The sequence below is a fragment of the Thalassophryne amazonica genome, chromosome 4 (assembly GCF_902500255.1).
Source record: "Thalassophryne amazonica chromosome 4, fThaAma1.1, whole genome shotgun sequence".
NCBI lineage: Eukaryota > Metazoa > Chordata > Actinopteri > Batrachoidiformes > Batrachoididae > Thalassophryne > Thalassophryne amazonica.
The window spans coordinates 115,693,382-115,708,854 of record NC_047106.1 but is presented as its reverse complement, the minus strand read 5'-3'; the positions used below and the strand labels follow the sequence as shown (position 1 = coordinate 115,708,854).

At 47.0% G+C, this 15,473-nt stretch overlaps 1 pseudogene; it reads right to left on the bottom strand.

The window, feature by feature from the left end:
• Positions 1-2,133: 2,133 nt before the first annotated feature.
• LOC117509262 overlaps positions 2,134-15,473 on the bottom strand; it is a 39,607-nt pseudogene continuing 26,267 nt past the window's right edge.

Sequence of the window (15,473 nt, the reverse complement as noted above, 5' to 3'; positions counted from 1 at the left end):
TTGCTTAATGCTGATAAATTATACCATAAGTGTAGTTTTATGGCCAATTATTTTGTTTTCTTTTTCTCTCTGTCTAAGATGCGGCTGGATCCACGTGCTGGATTGGATGATTCCTGTGGCAGGTACAGGATGGACTCTGCTGTAGGAACAGCTCCAATGAGTGGCTCGATGACGACAACCCCCACCCACCCTACCCCCCACGATGATGGACTGGACGCCTGCATAGACTCTTATCAATTGTTGTTGTGTTCTGTTTGTAAACCTTTTTGCTAGCATGGCCTAAGCAGAGGGTCACCACTTTGTGTCTGGTCTGCTTGAGGTTTCTTCCTCAATATCATCAGGGGGAGTTTTTCCCTTACCACTGTTACCGGTGTGCTTGCTCTAGGGATTGGTAAGGTTAGACCTTACTTGTGTGAAGCACCTTGAGGCAGCTTTGTTGTGACTTGGTGCGATATAAACTAAATAAATTGAATTGAATTCAAACAATTGTGTGTAAGTACAAGTTTTTCAGATGTGTTACCATTTTGTCAGTGTCTGGAAGAAGACCCAAACTGTGAACCTCAGATAAGAAGAAACTGGTTATGATGTTCAGGAACAACTCAGGAACCACCAAGGCTCAAGCCTGCCATGAACTGAAAACTGCTGTAATGGCAGGGTCACTGTGCACAGTGAAGACAGTTTTACATCACCATGGACAGAGAGGGTCCTGATCAAGAAAGAAGCCTCTGCTCCAAAATCGACACCTTCAAGCCAGACTGAAATTTGCACCTGCCCACATGGACAAGCCAAATGCCTTCTGGATAAATGTTTTACAATCAGGCAAGAAAAAAATAAGCTATTTGGCCACAAAGAATGTTTGGGGGAGTAAAGGTGAGGCTTTCAAACCTATAAACACTGTCCCGTGTTGGTGGTAGCCAGACATGGGGCCAAATACAAAAGTATTTGTATTTGAAAATACTTAAATACATTTTTCGGAGTATTTGTGTTTGTATTTTCTGATTTTGAATTCAAAGTATTTGTATTTTTATTTCAAATACATTGCCGTATTTGTATTTGAAATACTCAAAATATAAAGTATTTGTATTTGAAAAAGTACAAAGTATTTGTATTTGGAATTCGAAAATCTAAAGTATTTGTATTTGTATTTAAATACAATGGAAAGTATTTGACCCCATGTCTGGTGGTAGCCAGTGGTGCTGGTGCATTGCACAAAGGGAATGGAATAATGAAGAAAGATGACTACCTCCAAATTCTTCAACATCACCCCAAGTCAACAGTTAGATGGTTGAAACTTGGACACACTTGGGTGTTCCAACAGGATAATGACCCCAAAACACATCAAAATGGTTTGTGGGTTGGATAAAGCAGGCTAACATTAAGCTTCGGAAGTGGCCTTCTCAAAGTCCCAACTTCAACCCTGTTGAAAATTTGTGGATTACGCTAATTGTGCGCACGTGACAGAAAACTGATTCGCCGTGGCGCGCAGTGAAATGTGACGCCGCGTTACAAGTCGTGTCAAAACTTGACAGTTTCTGTGTCACTTCATAATAACGCGTGACAGTTTGGGCTCCAAGAACCATCACAGGAACCACTACGAACGTTTTCACGTTCTATTAAGGATCAATACTCATCAAGACGGATCAGTACGCTCAGTTGCGACCTCCACGACGTGAGACGAAATGAGGGTGGTGTGTGACATTCGTGGAAGATTTTTTGACAGGCAAAAACATGCTCCACGAATATCAAGAATATCACGCACCAACACGCACTATTAAGAAACCTATTCAGATGCGTTAAGTCACATTAAGAATGTCAGGAATGTGTCACGAATGACAGAAAAAATGACATTCATAACGCGTCTTGCTTATGTGTAAACGCACCTTAAAAGCCAGAATTATGCCACAAGCTTGTTGATGGCTACCAAAAGTGTCTGGTTGAGGTGCAGCTTGCTAAAGGACATTTAACCAAATATCATTTGGGGTGTATGTATATATTTGAGCCTGTATGCATAATTTAGTCCCCTGACTCAAAATAAATTCAAGCTTGTGATCCCAATTCTTGTTTTTTTTTTACAGCCATTATTTATGTATGCTATACAATCATTTCACCCTGGCAAAAGAACAGTTCAAAGACATCATTAAAAACCCCAAAATTATAATGACATTCATCTCCATGATGAGTGTGTGTAAACATCAAAGCACAACTGTATAATATCCTCAAAGTAAAGCTCAGTCTTCACTCAGACTATGTCCTGAATTGATCACACTGGTCATGGTGGCACACACACAGAACCACAGTGTTAATTGTGTCAGTGTCCACTTAGTTATGAACCGAACTGCACATGCACAAAAGGTGACAAGGCCTATCCAGTAATCTAGCCACACTTCACATCCAACTAGGATTTTTCTTTTTGTAAAATATGTCCTGCCGCTTTAATGAGACTTCCTATTGACAAAACTCAAACATTGTTGGAACTCATCATCAAGCCTCAACTTAAGACATGAGTGATGGAATGAATTCACACTAAACTGCAGTGAAGCTTTCTGCCCTGATATCTGAAATAATAGTCCTCCTAAAACATGTGTGGATCCTGTTTCATTGTGACTTCTGATCTGTAAAGAAGACCTCCAGTGATGTAAACTGTCTGGTTGGCAGCTCAGAGTGCTGTCGGGCATTAGACTCGAGTCAGGCTTTTGTTCAGGGTGGACATGTGGTCGATGACGCTGAGATCTCTCTGGCTGCAGTGCGTCTGTCTGCTGTGCAGCAGGAAGAGTCGTTTGGCTGCGGCTCTGTATTTACGGGACATGAGATTGTAGACTACCGGGTTGATGGAGGCGTTGAGGTAGCAGAGAACCATGGAGGCCATGTTGAAGTTCTGGCTCAGCATGGCTGTGTCGTAGTCATCCACCTGGGCAAAGATGTTCCTGCCAATGTGGTATGGCAGCCAGCAGACGATGAAGGCCAGCACGACCACCACTGAAAAGACAAACGGAGCAAGAAATGGCATTCATTTAAAAAACTGCTGAAGACTTACATACTAACACCTAATAATACTTTTTCAATGACCCAGACACATCAGTTAATTGGTCTTCAAAAAATTAGAAGATTTATTGTCATTAGAACACATCAACATAAAGGAATGAAATACATGTTACTCATGCCCTACTGCAGAGAAAATACCAAAAAAAAAGCTACAGAGTATTACTGTATCAAGTACAACCCCAATTCCAATGAAGATGGGATGTTGTGTGAAATGTAAATAAAACAGAATACAATGATTTGCAATCCTCTTCAACCTATATTCAATTGAATACACCACAAAGACAAGATATTAATGTTCAAACTAATGAACTTTATTGTTTTTGTGCAAATATTTGCTCATTTTGAAATGGATGCCTTCAACACATTTCAAAAAATTTGGGACAGTGGTATGTTTACCACTGTGTTACATCACCTTTCCTTCTAACAACACTCAATAAGTGTTTGGGAACTGAGGACACTAATTGTAAGTGTCATGATTGGGTATAAAATGAGCATCCCCAAAAGGCTCAGCCATTCACAAGCAAAGATGGGACGAGGATCACCACTTTGTGAACAACTGCGTGAAAAAATAACAGTTTAAGAACAATGTTTCTCAATGGTCAATTGCAAGGAATTTAGGGATTCCATCATCTACAGTCCATAATATAATCAGAAGATGCAGAGAATCTGGAGAATTTTCTACATGTAAGCGGCAAGGCTGAAAACCACCATTGAATGACCGTGACCTTTGATCCCTCAGGTGGCACTGCATTGAAAACCGACACCATTGTGTAAAGGATCTTACCGCGTGGGCTCAGGAACACTTCAGAAAACCATTATCCGTTAACACAGTTTGTTGCTACATCTACAAGTGCAAATTAAAACTCTACCATGCAAAGCAAAAGCCATACATCAACAACATCCAGAAATGCCGCCGCCTTCTCTGAGCCCGAGCTCATTTGAAATGGACAGACGCAAAGTGGAAAAGTGTGCTGTGGTCTGATGAGTCCACATTTCAAATTGTTTTTGGAAATCATGGAAGTCATGTCCTCCGGACAGAAGAGGAAAAAAACCATCCAGATTGTTATCAGCGCAAAGTTCAAAAGCCAGCATCTGTGATGGTATGGGGGTGTATTAGTGCCCATGGCATGGGCAACTTACACATCTGTGATGGCACCATCAATGCTGAAAGGTACATCCATGTTTTGGAGCAACACATGCTGCCATCCAAGCATCTTTTTCAGGAACATCCCTGCTTATTTCGGCAAGACAATGCCAAGCCACATGTTACAACAGTGTGGCTTCATAGTAAAAGTGTGTGAGTACTAGACTGGCCTGCCTGCAGTCCAGACCTGTCACCCGTTGAAAATGTGTGGAGCATTATGAAGCGCAAAATACGACAACAGAGACCCTGGACTGTTGAACAACTGAAGTCGTACATCAAGCAAGAATGGGAAAGAATTCCACCTACAAAGCTTCAACAATTAGTGTCCTCAGTTCCCAAACGCTTATTGAGTGTTGTTGGAAGGAAAGGTAATGTAGCACAGCGGTAAACATACCACTGTCCCAGCTTTTTTGAAACGTGTTGCAGGCATCCATTTCAAAATGAGCAAATATTTGCACAAAACAATAAAGTTTATCAGTTGGAAACATTACATATCTTGTCTTTGTGGTGTATTCAATTGAATATTGGTTGAAGAGGATTTGCAAATCATTGTATTCTGTTTTTATTTACATTCTACACAATGTCCCAACTTCATTGGAATTGGGGTTGTATATATTAGTATTACTGTATCAAGTATTTAAGTACTTAAGAAAGAGGTAGTAGGAAATATACAACAGTCACAAATTGTGTGTGACATTTGTTGTTGCTGTTTATAGATATTTTTGGTTTCTTCTTGCCATATAGATGTGAGTAATATGTTTATGTTTTGCTAAAATGTTTCTATAGGATTGCCATTAAAATTACAAGAAATATAGAATGTTTTAAAACAGGTGCCTAACTGATTGATTTGTAAGGCCCCAGAATGTACAAGAACATGACAGAAACACAGAGAATTTCCTGTAAAAATAGAGTGCCAGGGCCCAAGAATTCTAAAGCATGAATGCTCACCGAATTTTGTGGACGGTAAAAAAATGACATGGATAGTTATTTCAAAGGGGTCGCTGTCATTACTGTTTGGATGAGAGATGGATGTGCAACAAAACTGAGTTCTCTTTTGACCGTGAAGGCATTGGGGCCCCTTAACATAGTGCAAAGTTTGGATGGCGCTTGGACGAAAACGGCGAAATATCACGCCAACGGGCAGGCATGCACTAACCCGGTGCGAGAGTTCGTGCATGCGCCGGTGTCTTTCGGCATGAACACAGCAGTGCCAACTGCGGGACATCACGCCGCTTATTGTGGAGAAAATATAAAAAAACAGCCGGTACCTGTTGGACCACATGCGCCACTTATGTAGGAAAAAAAAAAAACAACATACGACCCACTGGACGTTAACTGGCGCTGTCCAAAAGCCCTGATTACCAGTCAAAGACTTTCCCACTGAGCTACAGAGCTGGTTCTTTGAAAGCTGTGGGAATCTACCTCATATCAGAAAAAAATGAAAGATCACACAATATATAAAAACACTGCATTTATCAAGTGACAATACAAATAGATCCACCTGTTTCTCTGTTAATGACCCATGGTCACAGTCATACAGTCATGAATGACATGAATGAGAAGCAGTTCGCAGTCGTCTCATTCATGTCCACATCTGCTGGTGCATCTCCAACCGGCCGCAACATGTGTGGTCTGGTGGGCAATGCCCGCAGGACAGACCGCTTTATGTGGAACAGAGCTCATGTTGGGTGACGTGACAGTGAGATTGCCTGCTGCGTGTTCTAATCTGACGGCCCGTTTCAACCTGGGAGCAGCCTGTCCATGTGCGCACCATGCGCGCGTTCACTCACTGCAGCACGTCACTACAGTTATATATCTTTTTATTCATGTCCACTTGATAACAGCAAACAAACACACGAGCATCACAGTGGGCAGTTGTTTGTCCATGTCCATCCAAACACAGTATGTGGTATCCAGCTGGAATGTCTAGATCCACAGATCTCCACAGCCGCTTCAGTGGGAAGACACACCTCATGTCATCTCAGGCACACACCAAAGCCACACTCGTGTGGGACTTAGACAAATTCTCTGAGAGTATGAAAAGTGGTTCTCTGCAGTCTGTTATCGGCCAAAAGTGCCGACTAGCCACACGGTGTTAGATGTTCCTGCATGTTACCTGGAATTTGGCCAGCACCTGCCCCAAGAGGGTACACACAGCGCACACTTTGTCTTTCAGGCGCTTGTGTGTGCAGATAGTTATAGCAACTGGTGTATATGTTGGAGGCAGGGACGACATTACAACGGTTTGCAAATGATTACCTGCATCAATGCACACTAACTGGTGCACTTTGTTGGGAAGGTGTAGTGACACGGACCCCACAACAGGGGCATTATGAACGGACAAGTGGATGAGCCAAAAGTAACAATTTAATGTTGTGAATTGCACAATGGAATACAGACAATAACAATAGAGGAGTACAGTCAATCGTTACAAGGTGACGTGTGGGCAGGCTTCGAGGATAAAAGACGTCTGTCCAGAGAAGAGCCGGATCCCACACGGCTTCCACCGCCAGCAGATCTGAAGAACACCGGAGCCGCAAGTCCCAGTCCAGGTGGCCACCGTCTCCAGCTGTCAGACCAGGTACTGCTGGCAGAAACAGAAACAGTTAATGGTGGGTGTGTGAAGACACACCCAATAATCGTCCCTTGATTAGTTCCTCCGGGAGGTAGAACCTCCACCTCCAGAAACAATTTCACCCGTGCAGCTCCTGTTAGTCTCTTCCCTGGATGGAGTGAGAGGCGAAAAGCCGGATGGATCCGCAGTGAAGCTGAAGCTGCCAGCTTCACTGCGGCTGGGCTGAGGACTTTGGTGATGGTGAAGGGTCCAATGAATCTGTCCTTCAGTTTCTGGGATTCCACTTGCAGGGGGATGTCCTTTGTAGATAGCCAAACCACCTGCCCGGGCTGATACGTAGGGGCCGGGGCACGCCGGCGGTCTGCATGGGCCTTAGCCCTCGTCCGGGCTTTGAGCAGGGCAGAGTGGGCGGTACGTCACACCCGACGGCACCTCCTCAACTGGCCTGGACCGAGGGCACCCCGACCTCTCCCTTCACTAGCGGAAACAATGGGGGCTGGTACCCCAAACATACCTCAAACGGGGAGAGGCCGGTGGCAGATGAAACTTGGCTATTATGAGCGTACTCGATTCAGGCCAGATGGTTGCTCCGGGCCGTCGGGTTGCGCGGAGGTCACGCAGCGGAGGGCCTGCTCCAGTTCCTGGTTCATCCGCTCTGCCTGCCCGTTCGTCTGGGGGTGGTACCCAGATGAGAGATTTATGGTGGCCCCCAGTTCCCTGCAGAAACTCCGCCAGACCTGGGAGGAGAACTGAGGACCACGATCTGAGACAATGTCCGATGGAATCCCATGCAGACGCACAACGTGGTGGACCAGGACGTCTGCAGTCTCCTGGGCCGTCGGGAGCTTCGGGAGGGCCACGAAGTGGGCCGCCTTGGAGAACCGGTCCACTATCGTGAGGATGGCAGTCATGTCCTGGGACAGCAGGAGGGCCATGATGATGTCCAAGCCGATGTGAGACCAGGGGCGATGAGGCACGGGCAGAGGCTGGAGGAGGCCTTGGATCTTGTGGTGGTCGGCTTTGCCCCTGGCGCAGGTGGTGCAGGCCTGGACGTACTCCCAGACGTCGGCTTCCAGAGACGCCCACCAGAAGCACTGCCGGACCACTGCCACGGTTCTTCGCACCCCGAGGGGCAGGAGAGCTTGGAACCGTGACAGAAGTCAAGGACTGCAGCCCTGGCCTCTGGTGGGACGTACATCTTGTCCTTCGGTCCAGTCCCCGGGTCCGGGTTCCATGTCAGGGCCTCCCGGACGGTCTTCTCCACGTCCCAGGTGAAGGTGGCCATGACAGTGGACTCGGGGATGATGGTTTCTGTAGGGTCTGACAGCTCGGTCCTGACTTCCTCCTCGTGCACCCGGGACAGTGCGTCAGACCGTTGGTTCTTCGTCCCGGGGCGGTATGTGATCTGAAAGTCAAAACGCCCGAAGAACAGTGACCAGCGGGCTTGCCTGGGGTTCAGACGCTTGGCGGTCCGGATGTACTCCAGGTTCCTATGGTCTATGAAAACCGTGAATGGTACCAAAGCTCACTCCAACAGGTGTCTCCACTCCTCCAGAGCCTCCTTCACCGCAAGAAGTTCCCGATTGCCGACGTCATAGTTCCTTTCAGCCGGGGTCAACCTGCGGGAAAAGTAAGCACATGGGTGGAGAACCTTGTCGGACTCCCCGCTCTGGGATAGCACGACTCCTATCCCTGAGTCACAGGCATCCACTTCAACTATAAACTGGCGTTTTGGATCGGGCTGCACCAGGACTGGCGCAGTCGAGAACCGGCGTTTCAACTCCCTAAACGCGGCTTCGCACTGATCCGACCAGGTGAAGGGGACTTTTGTGGAGGTCAGGGCTGTCAGGGGGCTAACTACCTGACTGTAGCCTTTGATGAACCTCCGGTAAAAATTAGCAAAACCGAGGAACTGCTGTAGTTTCCTACAGTTTGTTGGTTGGGGCCAATCTCTCACCGCCACAACCTTGGCCGGATCAGGGGCGACGGAGTTGGAGGAGATAATAAACCCCAGCAAGGACAAAGAAGTACGGTGGAATTCGCACTTCTCGCCCTTCACAAACAACCGGTGTAACAACCGCTGCAGGACCTGACGTAAATGCTGAACATGAGTCTCAGGATCCGGGGAAAAGATGAGTATATCGTCCACATATACAAAGACAAACTGATGCAGGAAGTCCCGCAAGACATCATTAACCGACGCTTGGAACGTCGCGGGCGCATTGGTGAGGCTGAACAGCATGACCAGGTACTCAAAGTGACCTAACGGGGTGTTAAATGCCGTCTTCCACTCGTCTCCCTCCTGGATCCGAACCAGGTGATAAGCGTTCCTAAGATCCAGTTTAGTGAAAATTTGGGCTCCATGCAAGGGCGTGAACACTGAATCCAACAGAGGTAACGGGTATCGGTTGCGAACCGAGATCTCGTTCAACCCTCTGTAGTCAATGCATGGACGGAGTCCGCCGACTTTTTTGCCCACAAAAAAGAAACCAGTACCCATCGGGGAGGTGGAGTTCCGGATCAACCCGGCAGCTAACGAGTCCCGGATGTAGGTCTCCATTGATTTGCGTTCCGGACGTGAGAGGTTATACAGCCTGCTGGACGGGTACTCAGCGCCCGGTATCAAATCAATGGCACCGCCGTCAGATTGGGGGGGACTTTAACCTCCTCCTTAGCTGTCACACCGGGTGGAACCGAGGATCCTAAACACTCCCGGTGGCAGGTTTCGCTCCACTGCGTCACAACCCCAGACGGCCACCCATGGAAAACCCAAAATCACTCGGGAGGTAGAAGGTGTTACATAAAACACAATCTCCTCCCTGTGATTTCCAGACACAACCATTGTCACTGGCTGTGTCTGATGTGTGATTAGTGGAAGAAGGGTGCCATCTAGTGCCCGTACCGACAATGGTGATGGTAAGGCCACTAGAGGGAGCCCAACCTCCTTTGCCCATCTGCTATCCAGCAGATAACCCTCTGACCCCGTGTCCACCAGTGCTGGGGCGTGAAGGGTTAGATCCCCACTCAGGATCGTAACTGGGATGCGTGCAGATTGTCGGGGTTTCCCCGCGTGAGTATTATGACCCACCCTTAGCCCAGTCTCTAAGGACGAGTGCTGCTGTTTTGACCGTTTGGGGCAGTTTTTCTGCGTGTGCTCGGTTGAGCTGCAGAGAAAACACTCCCCACGGACCGGCCTCCTTTGTCTCTGATCTGATCTCATTTTGGCCCTGCTCGTTTCCCTAACAACGGCAGCAGGGGGAGCTGTCGTCACGTGGAGTACCCTGGCTGTGGAGCGTGGGGAAGACGGCTCCCTTTCGGACCCGGGAGGAAGAGGGACAGCTTGTGCCTGACCACGCCCTTCGTCTCGCTCCCGTTGGTGTTCTGTTAATCGGTTATATAAGGTTGATAAGCCCGTCTAAATCCCGCAGCTCATCCTTCGCCACCAGGTGCTCCTTAAGGACCAGAGACAGTCTGTTTACGAAGGCGGCGTGGAGCGCAACAGCATTCCAGCCGGCTCGCGCTGCCGCGATGCGTAAGTCGACTGCATGCTTAGCTGTGCGCCGACACCCCTGTCTTATCGACAGCAGCACGCTTGAAGCGGTCTCGCCTCTATGAGGGTGGTCGAACACCTGTCTGAACTCCCTCACAAACCCAGTATATGTCATTAGGAGCCATGAATTCTGCTCCCAGAGCGCCGTAGCCCAGGCGCATGCCTCTCCTCGAAGCAGATTTATAACGTAAGCCACCCGGCTAGCGTCTGACGTGTACGTGACAGGACACTGTGAAAAGACGAGCGAAAACTGCATTAAGAAGTCTGCACACGTCTCGACACAACCTCCGTACGGCTCCGGAGGGCTTATGTATGCTTCAGGGGAAGGATGGGGGGTTCGTTGAATGACCACTGGAATGTCTGTGTCTGGCATTCGGTCAGCAGGAGGAGGTGCTGCAGCAGCGCCCTGAGCACGCGGTTCCACCTGGGCGGTGAGAGCCTCCATCCTCCGATTGAGAATAACATTCTGCTCAGTGACTAAGTCCAACCGAGCAGTGAAAGCGGTTAAGATTTGCTGCAGCTCACCTAACACGCCTCCTGCTGACGCCTGTTCACCTCGCTCTTCCATTGGCTGTTCAAGCGATGGTTGACGCCCCTCGGGATCCATGACGCTGGCCAAGAAATCCTGTTGGGAAGGTGTAGTGACACGGACCCACAACAGGGGGCGTTAATGAACAGACAATGGATGAGCCAAAAAGTAACAATTTAATGTTGTGAATTGCACAACGTAATACAGACAATAACAATAGAGGAGTACAGTCAATCGTATACAAGGTGACGTGTGGCCAGGCTCGAGGATAGAAGACGTCTGTCCAGAGAAGAGCCGGATCCCACACGGCTTCCACCGCCAGCGAATCTGAAGAACACCGGAGCCGCCAAGTCCCGAGTCCCAGGTGGCCACCGTCTCCAGCTGTCAGACCAGGTAGTGTTGGCAGAAACAGAAACAGTTAATGGTGGGTGTGTGAAGACACACCCAGTAATCGTCCCTTGATTAGTTCCTCCGGGAAGTAGAACCTCCACCTCCAGAAACAATTTCACCCGTGCAGCTCCTGTTAGTCTCTTCCCTGGATGGAGTGAGAGGCGAAGACCGTCGCACTCCCACTATCCGCCAATCCAGCTTCAGACAGAGCCCGCAGGAACACGGCTGCACACAGAACAATGTTTAGTTACAATATCAATCGCAGAGAAGGTTACCTCGAGTGGTAGCTGATTTCTCGGCGAGGAGGTGGAGTTGTAGTCCGGCCTTTATAGTGATGGTGATGACTGACAGCTGGTGCTGATAAGTGACAGCTGTCACTCCCAGCGGCTCTGACGCCCTCTCGTGCTTGGAGCCCGCACTCCAAGCAGGGCGCCATCTGGTGGTGGTGGGCAAGCAGTACCTCCTCTTCAGCGGCCCACACAACACACTTCATCCAAACTTCGCACTATGTGTGAAGCGGCCTTTAGAAGTGTATTCAAGCCTCCTTGAAGAGGCTCCTACTTATTATGACAAAGAAAGAGTCCTGAGCACTGTATTGTGAGGTATTGTGTGGGAAGTACTTATTCAAGTGTAGAGCTGAAACAACTAATCAAGTTAATCGATTAAAATCAATTATTAAAATAGTTGTCAACTAATTTAGCCATCGAATAGTTGCTAAATAACTTTGTTTTACTGCAAATGTTCGCTTCTTCCATATAATCAACCGTGCTTTGCTTTGAATCTTGAACCAATGAAGGAGTGCTTTATTTCGCTTTATCTTAATTTTTCCCCACTAAAACCCTAAAGAGCATATGTCCATGAGGAATATTTACCTTTTTTGTTAAATTGACCTGTTATGGTCTTCTGAAACAGTTGATAGATGTATTTTATGCTAACGCTGATGCTAACATGTTAGCATGTCTATGGCGTTTCAATGTTAAAGTTAGCATTAAGCTGCTGCATTTCAGCATGTTTGTGCATTTGTTTTCTGTATAATAATTAAGGCTCAGCGTTTGTTGTCGTAAAGAGTCAAATGTATTACAAATTATAATATTTTTAAATTTATTTTTATTTATATATTAATAATAATAGCAACAATAATAATAGTAATAATAACTAATATGCTACAGTACAATTTTAGAGAAAGAGACATGAGTCACATGCGTCGTTGTGAAATGACACATAGTTTACCAATTATACAGAGAATGTTGCACATATAATGAGTCAGGCTACAGTTTTTGATTTAGGTTTATGGTTAACTGTTATGCTAATTGCTCATTTGCAGCAACAAAAATACCTCTTTTTCACCATATACTTATAACATTTATATGTTTCAATGTTGTTTTATGGCAACTCAGCCCTTTGATAAAGCAGTGCCATTTGAAATAATTATTTTTGTTCTTTATTATAAACTGTTTTATTCTTTATTATTTTATATTTCAACAGCCAAGGGACATTTGATGATTTGTTGATTTCAAGTATTTTAAGTTTTCAAATAATGTTCTGTTGTTAAATAAAGTGATGGAAGGAGATGAAAAATTGTTTCCCTGGCACATTTTTAAAAGATTCCCCGCTAATCCGATTAATCGTGTCGAAACCCCATCAGATTCATCGATGATCCAAATAATCGTTTGTTGCAGCCCTATTCAAGTGGACTGAACTCTTAAAGACTGAGCAGATTTTTGAGGGATTGTGAAAGAGCCATTCCTTACTTCAGAAAAAACTAGCAATGGGTGTATTCATCAGAGAAGAAGATGACACTATATGATGGCACATATTGGTGTTGCAGACTGCCAACATTGTTTTGTCTATATACTATATATACTAGCTCGTTGCCCGTGGGATCCACGGGCTCTAGATTGGTAGTGTTTATAAAATAGGTAGCTGACATTTTTCAAAGGTGGTAGTAAAGTTTCTAAAATGATTTGGAATTGCGTCTGAATCCAGAATGTAATAATTATCAACATCAATTGTTCACTGTTGTTACGTAATCCAAAAACATTAGTCCTATCAACATTCCGTCTGGCGGCTTTCATCCTTGACCCAAAATCCAAAAACATACCAAACAGCAAATGTCAGCTCTCCCGGGTTTCTCCGTGTTCGAAGGTACGCACGCACCCATTCATGTACACAGAAGCCACTTCGCTTTTAATATAGAGATGATTTACTGCCCCCTGCTGGAGTCGAGCATGAGTCCAGAATGTAATTATCAATGTCCATTGTTCACTGTTGTTATGAAATACCTGTAATTTTTCCAAAAAATATTAGTCCTATCAACGTTACCTTTGGTGGCATTCATCCTTGACCCAAAATACATAAGCATACTAAACAGCAAATGTCAGCTCTCCACAGTTTCTCTGTGTTCAAAGGTACACACACGCACGCACACATACACGTACACAGAGGCCACTTCGCTTTTAATATATAGATGATTTACCGGCCCCTTCTGGAATGGTGTGTAAGTCCAGAATGTAATTATCAACGTCCACTGTTCACTGCTGTCAGATAATATCACTAATTTCTCCAAAAATATTTGTCCTATCACCTTTCTGTTTTTGTGGCATTCATCCTTGAACCAAAATACATAAGCATAGGGCCCCTTCACACATAGTGCCATTTGCAGTATGTGTGAAGGAGCGAATTGTACATGAAGTACGTGTGAAGCAGGAATCGTATGCAAAACTTTTAAAATTGTAGCTGCCTCCAACGCCTCATACACCTGTTGCTACAACTATTTGCACACAACAGCGGCTGAAAGACAGAGAGTGCGCTGTGAGAGCCCATCGAACCCTCTCGTGGCAGGTGTCACACAACTTCCAGCTGACACACACGACATCTAACACCACTCGCTTGGCACTTAGAAAATGTGTGGCCATTCTCACTGTTAACACGACAACAGTCAGCAGATGATCACTGTCGAGCTGGATGTGAAATTTGTCTAAGTGCCCCATGACTGTGGAGTTGCAGAAAGCCAGATGAGTTGGCATGCTCCCCCTGGCACGCAAACATATCTGGCGTGCCGGGGGGGAGGGCAAACCATCCGGCAAACCATCCGAAACCTCAGGAGGTGGAAGCAGCTCTCCTCCAACACTGTCTATAGTGCGGGTGGGGAGCTGTTGAACCTGACTGGGGATGTTGTTGGGCGGTGGAAGGAATACTTCGATGATCTCCTCAATCCCATTGTCACGTCTTCCGAAGAGGAAGCAGAGACTGGGGACTCAGAGGCGGACTCGTTCATCACCCAGGCCGAAGTCACCGAGGTGGTCAGAAAGCTCCTTGGTGCAAGGCTCCTGGGGTGGACGAAATCGGTCCTGAGTACCTTAAGTCTCTGGATGTTGTGGGACTGTCCTGGTTGACACGTCTCTGCAACATCGCGTGGCGGTCGGGGACAGTACCCCTGGATTGGCAGACCGGGGTGGTGGTCCCTCTGTTTAAGAAGGGGGACCGGAGGGAGTGTTCCAACTACATGGGGATCACACTCCTCAACCTCGCCGGTAAGGTCTATTCCAGGGTGCTGGAGAGGAGAATTCGACCGATAGTCAAACCTCGGATTCAGGAGGAGCAGTGTGGTTTTCGTCCTGGTCGCGGCACACTGGACCAGCTCTACACCCTCCATCGGGTGCTCGAGGGTTCATGGGAGTTCGTCCAACCACGCCACATGTGCTTTGTGGATCTGGAGAAGGTGTTTGACCGTGTCCCTCGAGGCGCCCTGTGGGGGGTGCTCTGGGAGTACAGGGTCCGGGGTCCTTTGCTAAGGGCTATCCGGTCCCTGTACAACCGCAGTAGGAACTTGGTTCGCATTGCCGGTAGTAAGTCAAACCGGTTTCCAGTGCACGTTGGCCTCCGCCAGGGCTGCCCTTTGTCACCGGTTCTGATGATTACCTTTATGGACAGAATTTCTAGGAGCAGCCAGGGTGTAGAGGGGGTCCGGTTTGGAAACCACAGAATCTCATCTCTGCTGTTTGCGGATGATGTGGTCCTGTTGGCTTCGTCAAACCAGGACCTTTAGCGTGCACTGGGGTGATTTGCAGCTGAGTGTGAAGCATCCGGGATGAAGATCAGCACCTCCAAATTCGAGGCCATGGTTCTTGACCGGAAAAAGGTGTCTTGCCCTCTTCAGGTCGGTGGGGTGTCCTTGCCTCAGGTGGAGGAGTTTAAGTATCTCGGGGTCTTGTTCACGAGTGAGGGATGGATGGAGCGTGAG